The 17,957-nt window shown below is 46.2% G+C and overlaps 1 long non-coding RNA gene across 1 annotated transcript; it reads left to right on the forward strand.

Moving 5' to 3' along the window:
• Positions 1 to 300: 300 nt before the first annotated feature.
• On the forward strand, positions 301 to 7,045 carry LOC311114795. Its single transcript, XR_014611151.1, has 2 exons — positions 301 to 839; positions 5,585 to 7,045. It is a non-coding gene; the product is annotated as an uncharacterized lncRNA (long non-coding RNA).
• The last annotated feature ends 10,912 nt before the right edge of the window (positions 7,046 to 17,957 follow it).

Below are 17,957 nucleotides of genomic sequence, written 5' to 3' on the forward strand. Positions count from 1 at the left end.
ACTTTTTATCAGACATTAGACCTTGCCCTTTTGAGAACGGGATATTTTTCTGTCCAAGCGGCTCTGGGAACGGGAAGGACGGAAAGCTTTTCCGAGAGGCCAACTGGAGTGCCTTCAATGGTCTGGAAGGAATTCAGAGGGGATCGCTCCTCTGGGCAAGAGTAATGTTTCTGGAAAGTTCTTTCTGGAATACCCACAGAGCAGGGTTTTGTCCCGTAACTGTGTTCTGTTCTGTGTGTATGAATTGTTCTCTGTGACTCGCTGCCATACCCTCCATTGTCTTTCTCAGCTGGATCCATTCGAACACCAACAGACAAAATGGAGGATTCCAACCTCGAGATAAACACTGATGTTCTGAATCTGAGGTTGAGGGAGGGATGGATGGAGGAGGGAGGGGAAGGGAGTTCTGTGTTTTGCTCTGTTCTGGTCTTGTTTTGTCCCAGAATGGGCTGTTTTGTTGCCCTCAGGACATTAAGCATTTTTCTCAGAATGTCTTTGATCTAAAGAGGTGCATTCCTACCCCTTGTCCTCCCAAACCACCATCTCACCCCTCCTCAAACATTTTATTTGGATCATCTTTCATCACCCCCTTTGGATTACAGCCCGTACCCCTGGGTCTGATTATTGCTCTATGTTCTTTGACGGACAGCTGTTTGGACCAGTTTGATTCTTACTGTGTATTTGTTTCCTGAACATGGAACTGAGAGCAAAGGAGTATGGGATTTATTTGGACACAACTGTGCACTACTGCGGAGAGATGGATATGTAACAAAACAACAACGACATCAAAATAAACAAGAGAAAACATGCTGGACATTATTCAATCATCAATCACCATGGTAAGGATCTATAAACGACCCTTCCCTTAGTTATTTTAGTCAAGTTATCGTTACTCATTGTGTATTTATTCCTTGTGTAATTTTTTTAAACAATTACTTCTCTTTTTACCTCTCTGCATTGTTGGGAAGGGTCCATATGTAAGCATTTCACTGTTAGTCTACACCTGTTGTTTCCCGAAGCATGTGACAAATAACATTTGATTTGATTTGAATTGATTTGATTTCTATTTGACGTATCTTTGTTGGCATTAACACAACAAACAAACAAACTATTAACTATAAAACACTATAGTATGTGAGCTTATTCAGGTCTGAGCTGGATCATTATGTACAGTGCATTCACAAAGTATTCAGACCCCTTGACTTTTTCCACATTTTGTTACGTTATTCTAAATTGGATTAAATAAAAACATGCCCTCATCAATCTACACACAATACCCCATAATGACGAAGCAAAAACAGGGTTTTAGACATTTTTGAAAATGTATAAAAAATAAAAAACATAAATAACTTATTTACATACAGTTGAAGTCGGAAGTTTACATACACCTTAGCCAAATACATTTAAACTCAGTTTTTCACAATTCCTGACATTTAATCCTAGTAAAAATGCCCTGTCTTAGGTCAGTTAGGATCACCACTTTATTTTAAGAATGTTAAATGTCAGAATAATAGTAGAGAGAATGATTTATTTCAGCTTTTATTTCTTTAATCACATTCCCAGTGGGTCAGAAGTTTACATACACTCAATTAGTATTTGGTAGCATTGCCTTTAAATTGTTTAACTTGGGTCAAACATTTCAGGTAGCCTTCCACAAGCTTCCCACAATAAGTTGGGTGAATTTTGGCCCATTCCTCCTGACAGAGCTGGTGTAACTGAGTCAGGTTTGTAGGCCTTCTTGCTCGCACACGCTTTTTCAGTTCTGCCCACAAATGTTCTATAGGATTGAGGTCAGGGTTTTGTGATGGCCACTCCAATACCTTGACTTTGTTGTCCTTAAGACATTTTGCCACAACTTTGGAAGTATGTTTGGGGTCATTGTCCATTTGGAAGACCCATTTGCGACCAAGTTTTAACTTCCTGACTGATGTCTTGAGATGTTGCTTCAATATATCCACATAATTTTCCTTCCTCATGATGCCATCTATTTTGTGAAGTGCACCAGTCCCTCCTGCAGCAAACCACCCCCACAGCATGATGCTGCCACCCCCGTGCTTCACGGTTGGGATGGTGTTCTTTGGCTTGCAAGCATCCCCCTTTTTCCACCAAACATAACAATGGTCATTATGGCCAAACAGTTCTATTTTTGTTTCATCAGACCAGAGGATATTTCTCCAAAAGGTATGATCTTTGTCCCCATGTGCAGTTGCAAACCATAGTCTGTCTTTTTTATGGCGGTTTTGGAGCAGTGGCTTCTTCCTTGCTGAGTGGCCTTTCAGGTTATGTCGATTTAGGGCTCGTTTTACTGTGGCTATAGATACCTTTGTACCTGTTTCCTCCAGCATCTTCACAAGGTCCTTTGCTGTTGTTCTGGGATTGATTTGCACTTTTCGCACCAAAGTACGTTCATCTCTAGGAGACTCCTGAGCGGTATGACGGCTGCGTGGTCCCATGGTGTTTATACTTGCGTACTATTGTTTGTACAGATTAACGTTGTACCTTCAGGCATTTGGAAATTGCTCCCAAGGATGAACCAGACTTGTGGAGGTCTACAATTTTCTTTCTGAGGTATTGGCTGATTTCTTTGGAATTTCCCATGATGTCAAGCAAAGAGGCACTGAGTTTCAAGGTAGGCCTTGAAATACCTCCACAGGTACACCTCCAATTGACTCAAATAATGTCAATTAGCCTATCAGAAGCTTCTAAAGCCATGACATCATTTTCTGGAATTTTCCAAGCTGTTTAAAGGCACAGTCAATTTAGTGTATGTAAACTTCTGACCTACTGGAATTGTGATACAGTGAATTATAAGTGAAATAATCGGTCTATAAACAATTGTTGGAAATATTACTTGTGTCATGCACAAAGTAGATGTCCTAACCGACTTGTTTGTTAACAAGAAATTTGTGGAGTGGTTGAAAAACGAGTTTTAATGACTCCAACCTAAGTTTATGTAAACTTCCGACTTCAACTGTAAGTATTCAGACCTTTTGCTATGAGACTCGAAATTGAGCTCAGGTGCATCCTGTTTCCATTCATCATCCTTGAGCTGTTTCTACAACTTGATTGGAGTCCACCTGTGGTAAATTCAATTGATTAGACATGATTTGGAAAGGCACACACCTGTCTATATAAGGTCCCACAGTTGACAGTGCATGTCAGAGCAAAAACAAAGCCATGATGTCGAAGGAATTGTCCATAGAGCTCCGAGACAGGATTGTGTTGAGACACAGATCTGGGGAAGGGTACCAAAACGTTTCTGCTGCATTTAAGGTCCCTAAGAACACAGTGGCCTCCATCATTCTTAAATGGAAGAAGTTTAGAACCTCCAAGACTCTTCCTAGAGCTGGCCGCCTGGCCAAACTGAGCAATCGGGGGAGAAGGGCCTTGGTTAGGGAGGTGACCAAGAACCCGATGGTCACTCTGACAGAGCTCCAGAGTTCCTCTTTGGAGATGGGAGAAACTTCCAGAAGGACAACCATTTCTGCAGCACTCCTCCAATCAGGCTTTTATGGTAGAGTGGCTAGACGGAAGCCACTCCTCAGTAAAAGGCACATGACAGCCCGCTTGGAGTTTGTCAAAAGGCACCTAAAGGACTCTCAGACCATGAGAAACAAGATTCTCTGGTCTGATGAAACCAAGATTGAACTCTTTGGCCTGAATGCCAAGCGTCATGTCTGGAGGAAACCTGGCACAATCCCTACAGTGAAGCATGGTGGTGGCAGCATCATGCTGTGGGGATGTTTTTCAGCGGCAGGGACTGGGAGACTAGTCAGGAAGGAGGGAAAGATGAACGGAGCAAAGCACAGAGAGATCCTTGATGAAAACCTGCTCCAGAGTGCTCAGGACCTCAGACTGGGGCGAAGGTTCACCTTCCAACAGGACAACAACCCCAAGCACACAGCCAAGACAACGCAGGAGTGGCTTCGTGACAAGTCTCTGAATGTCCTTGAGTGGCCCAGCCAGGGCCATCTCTGGAGAGACCTGAAAATAGCTGTGCAGCGACACTACCCATCCAACCTGACAGAGTTTGAGAGGATCTGCAGAGAAGAATGGGAGAAACTCCCAACTGCCAAGCTTGTAGCATCGTACCCAAGAAGACTCTAATCTGTAATCGCTGCCAAAGCTGCTTCAACAAAGTACTGAGTAAAGGGTCTGAATACTTATGTAAATGTGATATTTCAGTGAAAAAAAAATATATAAATTAGCTAAACATTCTAAAAACCTGTTTTTGCTTTGTCATTATGGGGTATTGTGTGTAGATTGATGAGGGAAAAAACAATTTAATCAATTTTAGAATAAGGCTGTAACGTAACAAAATGTGTAAAAAGTCAAGGGGTCTGAATACTTTCCGAATGCACTGTATATACTGCGGTAATGTTGGCAATTACACTTTCTAAACCTCTGCAGTGTGTACATACAGTGGTACTGTCTAACACTCTCTCTGCAGTGTATCTATACTGTAGTACTAACTCTCTCTCTGCAGTGTATCTATACTGTAGTACTCTCTCTCTCTCTCTCTCTCTCTCTCTCTCTCTCTCTCTCTCTCTCTCTCTCTCTCTCTCTCTCTCTCTCTCTCTCTCTGTATTGGTGAGCTCATTGAGTGCTGATCTGTTTGAGTGGTGTGTTAATAAACAAGCAGCCCAGCACCTAAGCCAATAGGGAAGCACCTCCTTACCTTCAGGCTCTGATCAGACCCTACACCCAAACGAGGGCACTACGTTCATCCACCTCTGGCCTGCTAGCCCCCCTACCTCTACGGAAGCACAGTTCCCGCTCAGCCCAGTCAAAGCTATTCGCTGCTCTGGCAATGGTGGAACAAGCTCCCCCACGACGCCAGGACAGCGGAGTCACTGACCACCTTCCGGAGACACTTGAAACCCTACCCCTTTAAGGAATACCTGGAATAGTATAAAAGTAATCCTTCTACCCCCCCCCCCACATTTACGTCTGCTAAATGACGTAAATGTAGATCAATAAGCCCTGTTCTCAGATCAGTCACTGCTCTAACCCGCCTGGCGTGTGAATGAGGACAATTAATCACTAAATGAGTCATCAGACAGCACACCGCAGCCGCTCACACCTGGGTTCAAATACTATTTGAAATCATATTGAATACTTTTGCTGGGCTTGATTGCGCTTGCCTGGTGCAATGGAGCCAATAGAAGAGTAGCAAAACTGCAAACCCTTCCCATCTGCCACTCTAGGCAGGCTAAACCAAATGCATAAAGTATTTGAAAGATTTTAAATAGTATTTAAACCCAGGTCTGCAGCCTATCAGAGTGGCATGACTCAGGATCGATTCCCATAATGAAGGAAATGTTTTCTATTGTTGGTTTTTGCCAACCAATAATACAGTGATGTCATTGTATCGGTTGGTGAAGGCTGATGTTTTTGTTTAGCTATATATGACTAGAACTTTCCATATGCATTAACTGGTACAGTATGTGTTGTTGGGCATGACAAGGAGATTTGAGTAGTTCTATGCCAGGCAGAAACTGGCATTCAAACTGAAAACATTCAAATCCAACCATGACTGACGTAACCTCTCATACACAATCTCTTCTCTCCCTCTCTCCTCCAGCTGCCACCGTCTATCATCAACAGGATTCCTCCCTCTCCCCATGACCAGAATTCCTCCTCTTCTCCTTGGAGTCTCCTCTAACTCCATGATGAGAAATTCATCTCTCCATGTCTGGCACGTTCGCTGTTCGCCGTCGCTCCGTTTTTCAGAACGGACAAACAGACTAGTGCTCCATGACCGCCACCAACAGCTTACAGAAACAATATGAATGATTCAGAAACACTTAAAAACATTTTAAAACATGTAATATAAACTAGACCTTTCTCCAGCGGATGATGTACTTGTTTTATGAATTTTGAAGTTTATTTTCCTTTGTGTTTTTGGTTTGCATGTAAAGTGAGAGTATGGTAACAGCGAGCGTGGTAGTGTGATGAGTGTGCACCATGTGTGTTTGAGTGAGTGAGTGAGTGTGTGTGTGTGTGTATGTGTGTGTGTTTGTGTCTGTATGAGTGTCTATGATGTCTTCAAAGTAATATCAATAGTTGTCTGTTTTTATGCTACAGTGGATGATGGGGTTTACGGATTTGTTTTGGAATTTCATCAATTGCTTTGTGTCGACAAAACATTGTAAAGTGTGCCACTACTCCTGCTCTGTCAATCCCCTTCAGCAACAAGAGCTTTGACGTTTTCAATACACCCTTAACTGCATTGGCTTTAGTAGTGGGATCCAGTTGAATATATGGACAATAGCCTCCTGTACTGACAGAAGGACAGACGGACAGTGCGCGGCATAGGTTCTCTCATTAGAAAGCAGAGTGGACTCTCCGAGCTGAAGCAAAGACACGGCGGAACCATCTTTCTGGATTTTGAGCAGGGGATGTTTTAAAAGGATGCACCTATGTAGTCAACAAGGACTTGATGCTGGGGAGGTTGATAAGAAGGGAAAATCATTGGTCTCGTTTCATTTTTATTTTTTCAGATATGCACCAAATGACAGTCAGGTTTCATTCAAAGGACTTTTATTTGTATTTTTTTATACAATCGTTATAATCTGAATGTTTTTCCAATCATATGTGATGGTTCACATACTACAGATTCCTCCATCCTCCATACCAGCCCAGCTCAATGCTCTTCTCTTTGGTGAAGTTAGGTTTTAATCCGTCAAGGAACTGTCATGTGGAAATATGCAAGAAATTTGAGGAAAGGAAAACAGAATGTACTGTATAATACTCTTTCATTTAGTTCATGATGAAACAACCTAACAAAACACAAATTAATGTTTGTCATTGTATGCATTCTGATGCAACATGACTAGCCATGTAGATCTAACATTCTTTCAATCTCTTTTTTTATTTTGTAATTTTTTGGGGTCATTCAATTGATTTTGTCAAGGATTTTAGGTACATGTAACTTATGTCATTATTTATGGTCTTTTATATCTAGTTTTTAAAATGATAGCAAAAGTGAAGAAAATGAAGGGTTGCCATATGGTGCATTCTTATTAAAGTAGAAACCATCCGACTGGCTTTGTTTCCTGCTTGTTATAACGATACACACACACGCGCGCACGTGCGCACACACACACACACTCCCCAGTGAGTTGGCAGTGAGTTCCCTCTGCGGCACATGAGAACAGATAGATCTATCTGACTGTGAGCTGCAGGTTGTGTCTCGGGCCACAAGGCGTCGGAGGGCTTTTGGCACGGTCGGTGTGTTTAATCAGAACAACATCTGTTTCCTGCGCTCATTTCCAGGGGCGATAAAACACAGATTGTCCGAGGCTTGGTAGGGAGAGAAAGAGGGAGAACTGAGGCCATTTTTAGAATGGGAGCTGAAGTACTGTATTCTCTGCCAAATGGTGTTTTACACGTTTCCTGAGGAAGCCCCATAACAAGGCATGCATATGTTAGCTAGGGAAGAATGATTGCAGAAGGAGATGCTTATTGGCTTTGAAGGGAAATTGAGTGGTGTGTGCGTGTAAGTATGTGTGTTTCTGTGTGTGTGTGTGTGTGTGTGTGTGTGTGTGTGTGTGTGTGTATGCCTGCGTGTGTGTGTGCGTATGCCTGTGTGTGTGTGTGTGTGTGTGTGTGTGTGTGTGTGTGTGTGTGTGTGTACTTGCAGGGTAATGTGGTGGGTCTTTGAAAGAAGACAGCAGAACATTTCACATTATTGGATTGAAGTTTAACAAGATCAAATTCCACAGAACATTCCTGTTTTAATGTTAAACTCCAGACTGTTGACCATTTTGAAAAGCAAGTCAGAACTACACAACCTTCACTGTTACTATTTTTATTTGTATTATTATTTTTGCATCGTTGGGAAGAGCTCGTTAGCTAGCGTTCCACGGTAAAGACTACACCACCCACCCGTTGTATTCGCCGCATGTGACAAGTAAAATGTGACTTGATTTGAGACAGATAGGAATAGAGAGACAAGGAGAAGCAGAGGTTTGACAGAGAGAGAGAGAGAGAGAGATGGAGAAAATGAAATAAATAAAACGAGAGACAGAAATGAGAAAGGGCTGCACAGAGAAAGTGAAAAGACAGAAAGTCAGAAAAGGAGGTGTAGGTCATTTGGAAATGCTAGGTCTCTAGTCTGATGGTCTAGGTCTCTAATGCTAGGTCTCTAGTCTTCAAAATAAGCTAGGTAAGTCAAAGTCATCTTGAAAGCTGAGGTATTGACCAATGTTTTGGGACACAAGAGTTGGAATGCAGTCTCTCCTCACCACTGCTACTAGAAAATGACAGCAGTCACCACCACAACTCTCAATGACGTGGTTTCACCTCATTAGTTCTTCCCAATGACGTGGTTTCACCTCATTAGTTCTTCCCAATGAGGTCCAAGAACAGTCTGATGTATTGTGCTAATCATTCCTTTCATTAGGGAGAAGCTAAACTACACATGGCAGAAAAAGATATGCCAATGTTTACAACATTGTTATAATATATATGTCATTAATATGGAGCAATGTACCATAATGTGAAATATAATACCATATTTATTTTCATTAAAATAAATTAATTTTTTTCTGGCATTTTTCTATAACATCTTGTTTAGATGTTTGACTATTTTGTTTGTGGAAAACATCACTTCATATTGAATCATTTGGACCCACTCATGTTGTCACTCAAACAGAGAGTGAAAGTAGGGTGAAGGCTTGTGATTCAACATTCCCAGCCCTACCAACCCCACTTTTCCAAGCGATGTAATTAAAAAACCTTCAGATGAAGTGCTAGCTTCTCAAACTGGCTTAACTCTCCAACCCCTTACTGTCAGAGCCAAGGTTTAGATTGGAACCTTTTGTGATGTTACTCAATTTGAAGATCTGAAAGACAGACTTTGCTAGCATGAACCAGTGACAATAGTACACCACCTCTTCACATTGACATTGACGTTAACAGCATTTGCTGTGCAGGGACTCTAGAGTCTAGACTGGGTCCTTCAGTCAGGTCCCCACAATGTCATAATCATAACCCAAACGCTTCAACTCTAATCTCTGGACCAACATTATTCTCATGGATAAATCCAAGGCGAGGGAAGTGTTTTGCTGTTTCACAAAGCTGTCCAGGTGACTGACTGTCTCCCTTATTGACAGAGGAGAAGGAGTGGATGACTTTGGAGGGCGACTGGAGTGAAAATGTGCTATTATGATTCACAGTGAAATATAGTGCTATTATGAAGAAGGGGGAAATAGTGTGCTATTATGAAGAAGGGGGAAATAGTGTGCTATTATGAAGAAAGGGGAAATAGTGTGCTATTATGAAGAAGGGGGAAATAGTGTGCTATTATGAAGAAGGGGGAAATAGTACTATTATGAAGAAGGGTGAAATAGTGCTATTATGAAGAAGGGTGAAATAGTGCTATTATGAAGAAGGGGGAAATAGTGCTATTATGAAGAAGGGGGAAATATCAAAGCTAAGCAGAACCAGTAGAAGAAAAAATTTAAACCCTGTTAGATTTGAAAGACCCCGGTGGGAAAAGTGCTGAGTAGAAACCCTCCCCTCCAGACATCAGGGTTTATTGATTGAGAGGCTTCCAGCACAGTGCTGCTGACTTTGTGGACACTCGCCAAGCTTTTACCTCTGATGGACAACAGTCTTTGTGAAAAACAGACAGAACCCCCCCCCCCCCCCCCCCCCAAAAAAAAAAAAACTGAAATGTAACAGAAAGACAGAGCATGTGTTAATTTAGATTGAGCTTTCTCTAAGTATTTAGTTCGGAGTTTAACGTTTGTCTTTGCGTTGCATTCGTTTGACAGACACAGGAGACTGTAACTATCGCAGACCAACACCCGACAACATGAAAAAGCACTTATGGGAGTTCCTCCCCCTCTAGCAGCATCCCGGTCCAGAGGCACAGTTTTCCAGGACTCCCCACAGTGATGTCGGAAAATGAACGGAAGATGATGGAGGACCTAGGAACTTGACAAACAGGGAAAAATAGAACTCTGAAATGGAATGACAAAGCTACTGAAACTGGAACATCAGCAAAATAATACCAGCGAAGATGGAAGGATGAGATATTTCACTAGCGTGAAGCTCCCCTTCCCCTTGAGAGAAAGAGAAAGAAACCCGGGAAAATAAAAGGAACAAAAAAAAAGATCTATAAAAAATCTAAACTATAAAAAATCTTCTTTGTATGTGTCACGACTTGGGCCAAGGCTGCCTCTCCTTGTTCGGGCAGGCTTCGGCGTTCGTCGTCACCGGAGTACTAACCACTGCCGCCCCAATCATCATCACAATTGTCTTGTCTCGTTATCACACACACCTGGTTCTAATCCCCTAATTAGTCTGTGTATAAGTGTTCCCTCTGCCCCCTTGTCCTTGTGGGTGATTGTTTATTGTGAAGGTTAGTGAAGCTCGGTGGAGCTTGTGTATTTTGTTAGAAGGGAGTATTTTTCCTGTGTGCCTTGTATTTTCCAGTGCACCTGTTTTGTGACCTGGAGTGTGTTTGACGCAGTTCTTCGTAAACCTGTATTTTGCGGATTAAAGCCTGTTATTCTGTGATTTACCCTCCTGCACCTGACTCCTTCAACACCACCACATCACAGAATCACCCACCTAAATATGGAGTCAGCGGGAGAAGAGCGCATGCCTGGAGTTGTGGCACGGGTCCAGGAGCATTCCACGATGCTGGCCAGCTTGGGGTAAGCGAGACCAGCTGGCCAACCAGATCCAGCCACCTACACCCCAGCACCTGGAGGGATCCAGATATCCCGACCACGGGCATTTGATGGGACGACGGCACTGTGCCAGGGATTCCTCCTCCAATTGGAGCTTTACTTCGCCAGCATCAGTCTGGAACCATCGGAGCGGGAGAAGGTGTCCGTCCTCGTTTCCTGCCTCTGTGGGAAAGCCCTGGAGTGGGCCAATGCGGAGTGGAACGAAGGAGGAGCCGCGTTGGAGGACTACAGGGAGCTCGCTTGCCTCTTTCGGGTGCTCTTCGATGGCGGGTGAGCGACTGGTCCATCTGAGGCAGGGGACGAGGACCGCGCAGGAACGAGCGGGCCCTGATCGACCATTTCCGGTGCCATCTGTGGGAGGACGTCCGACGGGAGCTAGCCTGCCAAGACACCATGTTGTCCTTCAACAAACTGGTGGACATGGCCATTCATTTGGACAACCTGCTGGCAGCCAGAGGATGTCCTGGTAGGGGCCTGCCCGTTTCCACCCCGGACGACTCGGATCTCGAGCCGATGGAGCTGGGTGGAGCCGCCGGCCGAGAGAGCGGAGCAGGACAGCGACAGTGCCACTCTGGTGGCACGAAAGGACAATACACTACACGTCGTAGTCAACTTTCTTTTGTGCCGGGAGGCGGCAGGCAGGGCACTCACGCATCACCCCAGGTATCGAACACCCACACTTGTTCAGAGCCCTCTGCTGCGCACTGTACCCTACCTTTCCACTTTCCCGATCTCATGGTAGTTCCCCAGTGTAAGGCGCTAGTCGATTCAGGCGCAGCTGGGAACTTTATGGACAGGGCATTCGCACGCCGTCAAGGCATAACATTGGTTCCCCTATCCATTCCACTCCCCATCAGAGCACTCGATAGTCGACCAATAGGGTCCGGGTTTGTCACAGAAGTCACGATACCAGTCACCATGATCACCCAGGAGACTCATTTTGAGCAGGTTATTTTTTCGATTATTGAATCTCCTGCTTTCCCTGTGGTGTTAGGTATCCCTTGGCTAGCACTCCACAACCCCACCTTCTCATGGCAGCAGAGGGCTCTCTCGGGGTGGTCGCGAGAGTGTCAGGGTAGGTGTCTAGATGTTTCCATTGGTGCAACCACAGTGGAAAGTCCAGACAGTACCTCCACCGTGCGCATTCCCCCTGAATACCTCGATCTGGCGCAAGCGTTCTCTAAAACGCAGGCGACTAAATTACCACCTCATCGGGCGCGCGATAAACCTCCGGGTAGACGCTGTACCTCCCAGGAGTCATATATACCCCCTGTCACAGGCTGAAACGGTGGCTATGGAAACCTATGTCACCGAGTCCCTGCACCAGGGGTATATACGTCCCTCCACTTCACCCGCTTCCTCGAGTTTCTTCTTTGTGAAGAAGAAGGATGGTGGTCGGCACCCGTGCATTGATTATCGACCACTGAACAGGGAGACTATAAAATGTAGTTATCCTCTCCCCCTCATTCCTTCGGTGATTGAATAAATGCATGGAGCACGCTTCTTCACCAAATTAGATCTCAGGAGTGCGTACAACCTGGTGCATATCCGAGAGGGAGATTAGTGGAAGACAGCATTCAGCACAACCACGGGGCATTATGAATACCTGGTGATGCCCTATGGTTTGATGAATGCTTCCTCAGTTTTCCAGTCCTTTGTGAACGAGGTGTTTCGGGACATGCTTGGTCGCGGTGTAGTGGTCTACATCGATGACATCCTGGTGTATTCCGCTACGCGCGCCGAGCATGTGTCCCTGGTTCCAAGGTGCTGGCACAACTGTTGGAAAATGACCTTTATGCTAAGGCAGAGAAGTGTATGTTTTTCCAGGAGTCCGTCTCCTTCCTTAGATACCGCATTTCCACCTCAGGTGTGGAGATGGAGGGAGGTCGCATTTCAGCCGTGCGTAATTGGCCGACACCAACCACGGTTAAGGAGGTGCTTCCTTGGCTTTGCCAACTACTACTATCAGAGGTTTATCTGGGGCTTTGTCAAGGTCGCAGCTCCCATTACCTCCCTGTTGAAGGGTGGGCCTTCCCGGCTCCGCTGGTCTGCTGAGGCTGACCTGGCCTTCAGCAAACTGCGGGGTCTGTTCACCTCAGTCCCAGTACTGGCCCACCCCGATTCATCACTACCGCTCATAGTGGAGGTGAATGCGTCCGAGGTTGGGATGGGAGCTGTCCTGTCTCAACGCTCGGGTACACCACCCAAGCTCTGCCCCTGTGCCTTCTTCTCTAAGAAGCTCAGCCCGGTGGAGCAGAACTACGACGTTGGTGATCGGGAGCTGTTGGCTGTTGTCCGAGCCTTGACCATGTGGAGGCATTGACTCGAAGGGGCGAAACATCCTTTCCTCATCTGGACGGACCACCGTAACCTGGAGTACATCCGGGCAGCGAGGAGGCTGAATCCTCGCCAGGCCAGGTGGGCCTATTCTTCACACGGTTTGATTTTACACTATCATACATTCCGGGTACGAAGAACGTGAAGGCAGACGCACTGTCCCGGCTGTATGACACAGAGAGGCCCAGAGACAACACCCCCATACTCCCGGCCTCCAGCATTGTGGCGCCAGTAGTATGGGCGATGGACGCGGATATAGAGCAGGCATTACGCACAGATCCAGCTCCGCCGCAGTGTCCAACTGGGCTGCGGTACGTGCCTGCTCTTATCCGTGATCGTCTGATCTTCTGGGCACACACGTCACCCTCCTCTGGTCACCCAGGTATCGGCCGTACAGTGCGCTGCTTGAGCAGAAAGTACTGGTGGCCTACCTTGGCTAAGGACGTGAGTGTGAACGTCTCCTCTTGCTCGGTGTGCACCCAGAGTAAGGCACCTAGGCACCTCCCAATGGGTAAGCTACAACCATTACCAGTTCCACAACGACCATGGTGTCATCTTAGTATTGATTTTCTGACTGATCTTCCCCTCTCCCAAGGTAACACCACCATCCTGGTCGTTGTGGACCGCTTCTCCAAGTCCTGCCGCCTCCTTCCTCTGCCCAGTCTCCCCCCACGTCCCTGCAGACTGCGGAGGCCCTGGTTACTCACATCTTCCGGCACTACGGGGTGCCAGAGGATATCGTGTCCGACCGAGGTCCCCAGTTCACGTCCAAGGTTTGGAAGGCGTTCATGGAACATCTGGGGGTCTCGGTCAGCCTGACCTCTGTGTTCCACCCCGAGTCAAATGGGCAGGTGGAACGAGTAAATCAGGTTGTGGGTAGGTTCCTGCCGGGGGAGTGGTCCGTGTTCTTGCCATGGGCAGAATATGCCCAGAACTCTCTCCGCCACTCCTCTACTAACCTAACACCATTCCAATGTTTTTTAGGTTACCAACCGGTTCTGGCACCGTGGCACCAGAGCCAGACCGAGGCTCCTGCGGTGGATGACTGGTTTCGGCATGCAGAGGAGACGTGGGACGCTGCCCACGTTCACCTCCAGCGCGCCGTGCGTCGTCAGAAGGCCAACGCTGACCGTCACCACAGTGAGGCCCCGGTTTTCGTACCGGGGAATCGGGTCTGGCACTCGACCCGGAATTTGCCCCTCCGCCTGCCCTGACGGAAGCTGAGCCCGCGGTTTGTGGGGCCGTTCAAAGTCCTGAGGAGAATCAACGAGGTTACGTATAGGTTGTTACTTCCCCCTGATTACCGTATTAACTCCTCGTTTCATGTGTCTCTCCTCAGGCCGTTGGTGGTTGGTCCGCTCCAGGAGTCTGAGGTACGGGAGGTTCCTCCACCTTCTCTGGACATCGAGGGGTCCCCGGCATACTCTGTCCATGTCATCCTGGATTTGAGGCATCGGGTGGAGGGCCTTCAGTACCTCGATGTCCAGAGAAGGGGTACGGTTCGGAGGAACGGTGCTGGGTCCCGGTGAGGGATTTCCTAGATCCCTCCCTGTTGCAGGATTTCCACCGTCGCCATCCGGCTCACACTGCTCCGCGTCCTCCTGGCCGTCCCCGAGGCCAGGGTTGGCGCGCTGCTGGAGCTGCGCGACAGTGGGGGGTTACTGTCATGACTTGTTCGGGCAGGCTTCGACGTTCGTCGTCACCGGAGTACTAACCACTGCTGCCCCAATCATCGTCACAATTGTCTTGTCTCGTTATCACACACACCTGGTTCTTATCCCCTAATTAGTCTGTGTATAAGCGTTCCCTCTGCCCCCTTGTCCTTGTGGGTGATTGTTTATTGTGAAGGTTAGTGAAGCTCGGTGGAGCTTGTGTATTTTGTTCGACGGGAGTATTTTTCCTGTGTGCCTTGTATTTTCCAGTGCACCTGTTTTGTGCCCTGGAGTGTGTTTGACGCAGTTCTGCGTAAACCTGTATTTTGCGGATTAAAGCCTGTTATTCTGTGATTTACCCTCCTGCACCTGACTCCTTCAACACCACCTCATCACAGTATGTATTTCTCCTTCCAATAACCTCTGAATATGTCCCCCCTAAATGGGAGGTTGGTTCCTCCCCTCCTTCCCTCCCTGGGAGACGCAACGAAACTTGTGTTTATGAATTCTGTGTTCGTCACCTCGTAAAACATGTCAGTTTTTAAACATGCCATCGTCCACACATCTGTCTGAGAGCTGGAGGGAGGATCAGCATAACATGGACCCAGAATTCAGTGGTTATATCTTCCTGGCTGCAGTTGATCCAAGATGGACGCCACTTGGCAATTACAGCCATAGACATATGCCTATAACAAAGCGACAATAGACTTCGACAAGGTAAACACTCAACACTGGATACTCATCAAGTCTTGCCGCCCAATGACTTCACACAGCATCATACATGTCCCCACAAGTGACCAAACACAAAAGTGGTCAATAAGTTGTTCTTCACCTGCTTTCTGTCTAGAGAATGGACACTACCTCCAGTCGTATTATCCCTAGTGATTGCTTGTGTGTATGCTTGTGGACTTGGAGGTTTGTCAGTGTGTCCAGGACAAGGCTAATATTACCTCCAGGCCTGGGGGTCTATTCAGCCAGCCGGCCGGCCGTAAGGCTATTCCCAGATAAAGGTGAGGGGGGTCAGCCACTTGACCACTCAGTGGCTCCTCAGCTCCTTATCCTTCTGCTGCAGAGCTGGCCCCACCTGATATCCTGACCTCTGACCCCTGTGGTAATCTCCAGAACAAACCACTTTCCCCTAACACTGCTGTCTGTCTGTCTGTCTGTCTGTCTGTCTGTCTGTTTGTCCAGCCCATTGACCTGCCTCTTCAGCACACAACTGGAAGGTGGGGAGGGAGGTATGTGTGGGGTGGTGGTGGTGGGGTGATTTTGAATAATTCGAAGATTGTGTGTGTTTGTGTGTGCGCGCGTGCGTATGTGTAGGTTCAGGGTGGATTAGGGTGAGATCCCTGCAGGCCAACCACAGGTTAATCAAGTCACCCCCTCCTCCCCTCCTCTCCTCCACTCCTCCCTCCCCTCCTCTCCTCCACTCCTCCCTCTCCTCCAATCCCACTGAACTATCTCCTGAGGTTAAATTAGTTTGGAATCTTGTTATCACAGAGAAAACAGTGCAGAAATACCCCCTGATAATAGTATGAGAGAGAGAGGGTAAGTTTCTTTAAAATAATCATATTAATTATGAAATTATGAAAAATATGAATAACATTCCACCCAAAAAGGCCAAAGAGGGCGTTTTTGGTCATTGACTGCAGGAAAGGGCTACGTAACCTACTGCCTTCATCTGTGATTGAAATGTACTATATACAATATCATGTGGTGGACATGAAAACATTTTTCATGTGTCTGTCACGAATTTCGCATAAGTAATTTGTGTCTATTTCACGATAATTTCTGATAGCGGGTTGACACTTTCGATCTCTGTGTTAGGGATAGTAAGGAAGGGAGTGGTTTGTGACACAGAACAGCAGCCGCTTACCTATATGTCAGTTCATACCACAGTTACACCTCCAACACCGCCAAAACATCTGCTATGCAGATGAGAGCCAACGCGGGTTAACGCTCGATCTGATTGAATCGCGGGCATATAGACAGTATTACAAGACAAAGAAAGAGGAAGAAATGTGACGACAGAGAGAGCTGGGCTGAGAGAGATTCAACACAAACATTTTAACTTATTCCAATCCACTCTTTCACTCTGAGGAGAACGGGAAAGAAGTTAAAAACTAAAATATGAAAAAGAGAATGACAGAGAGAAAGAAAAGGCACCTTGTGACACACAAACCATCCATCATCGAGTGGTTTGAATCTGATGGTGAAAGAAAGGAATATAGATTGACTGAGACACACAAGACTAGTAATACCACTGAGAGTCTGGCTCTGCTTTTCTGTTCAACAAGGCTCAGACCTGGAACAGTGACAACAATAAGATTCCTATCGGCCTAACATCTGAGCATATCCCTCCTCAAACACCCATTCTTAATCCCTCCGCTTTCAGCGGTTGGAGAATGGAATTAAAATAGTGCCTTCTTCAGGGGAGTGTGGTCTGACATACTTTGATAAGATCATGAATTGAGAATCGTCTATGGTTGAAGCTCTTGTACATATGGGCCCCTTGCATGCCATGTTTCCTTCTGTGTGTGTACAGGGATGTGTGTGTGTGGTTGTATGACAGTTTGTGTATGAGTGCATGTGTGTGTGTTGGTGTGTGTGTGTGTGCACTATATGTGTGTGTTTATTTGTGTTAGATAAAAAGTTTACCCCCCTAATTTAACCGTATCCCTTAACAATTTATGCGCTCCAAACTCCCATACCTCCACACCCTCAGTCTGGGCATCTATACACCGACTCAGAGTGGGGGAGTCTGGGGTAGAGTTAGAGCTAGGCTGGGCTTGTCACCCATACCTAACCCCATCCACTGGTTGTCTCCCCCTGTACTGGCTCTGGCTGAATGATTTATATTAGCCCTGCTAACCCAGTCCACTGGTCCAACAACAATACCAGGCCCAGAACCAGGCCAACAGGCCGCAGTATGTGAGAGGCCTTCCTGTGGCCCTAGAGACAAGGTAAGAATGTGTCTGTGTGTATTAGTATGAGAGTGTGGGTTTGTGTGTTAAAGTGGGAGAAAGTATGGGTTTGTGTGTAAGTGAGAGTGTTTGCATGTTTGTGTGTTTTAGGATGAGATTGTGTGTCTGTGTGAGGTTTAGCACGTGTGCATGTGTAGGTTTGTTTGTGAGTGGTACCCTTGTTTACCATCTTGCCTGTGTATGCGTTTGTGAATCCATGTTCTAAGTGGATGGACTAGGAATGTAAATCAGGTGAGAGATAGTCAGTTGATCCCTCTCTGTTTACTAAGAGGCTGTAG

This window comes from Coregonus lavaretus (genome assembly GCF_964263955.1).
Source record: "Coregonus lavaretus genome assembly, contig: HAP1_SCAFFOLD_4922, whole genome shotgun sequence".
Lineage (NCBI taxonomy): Eukaryota > Metazoa > Chordata > Actinopteri > Salmoniformes > Salmonidae > Coregonus > Coregonus lavaretus.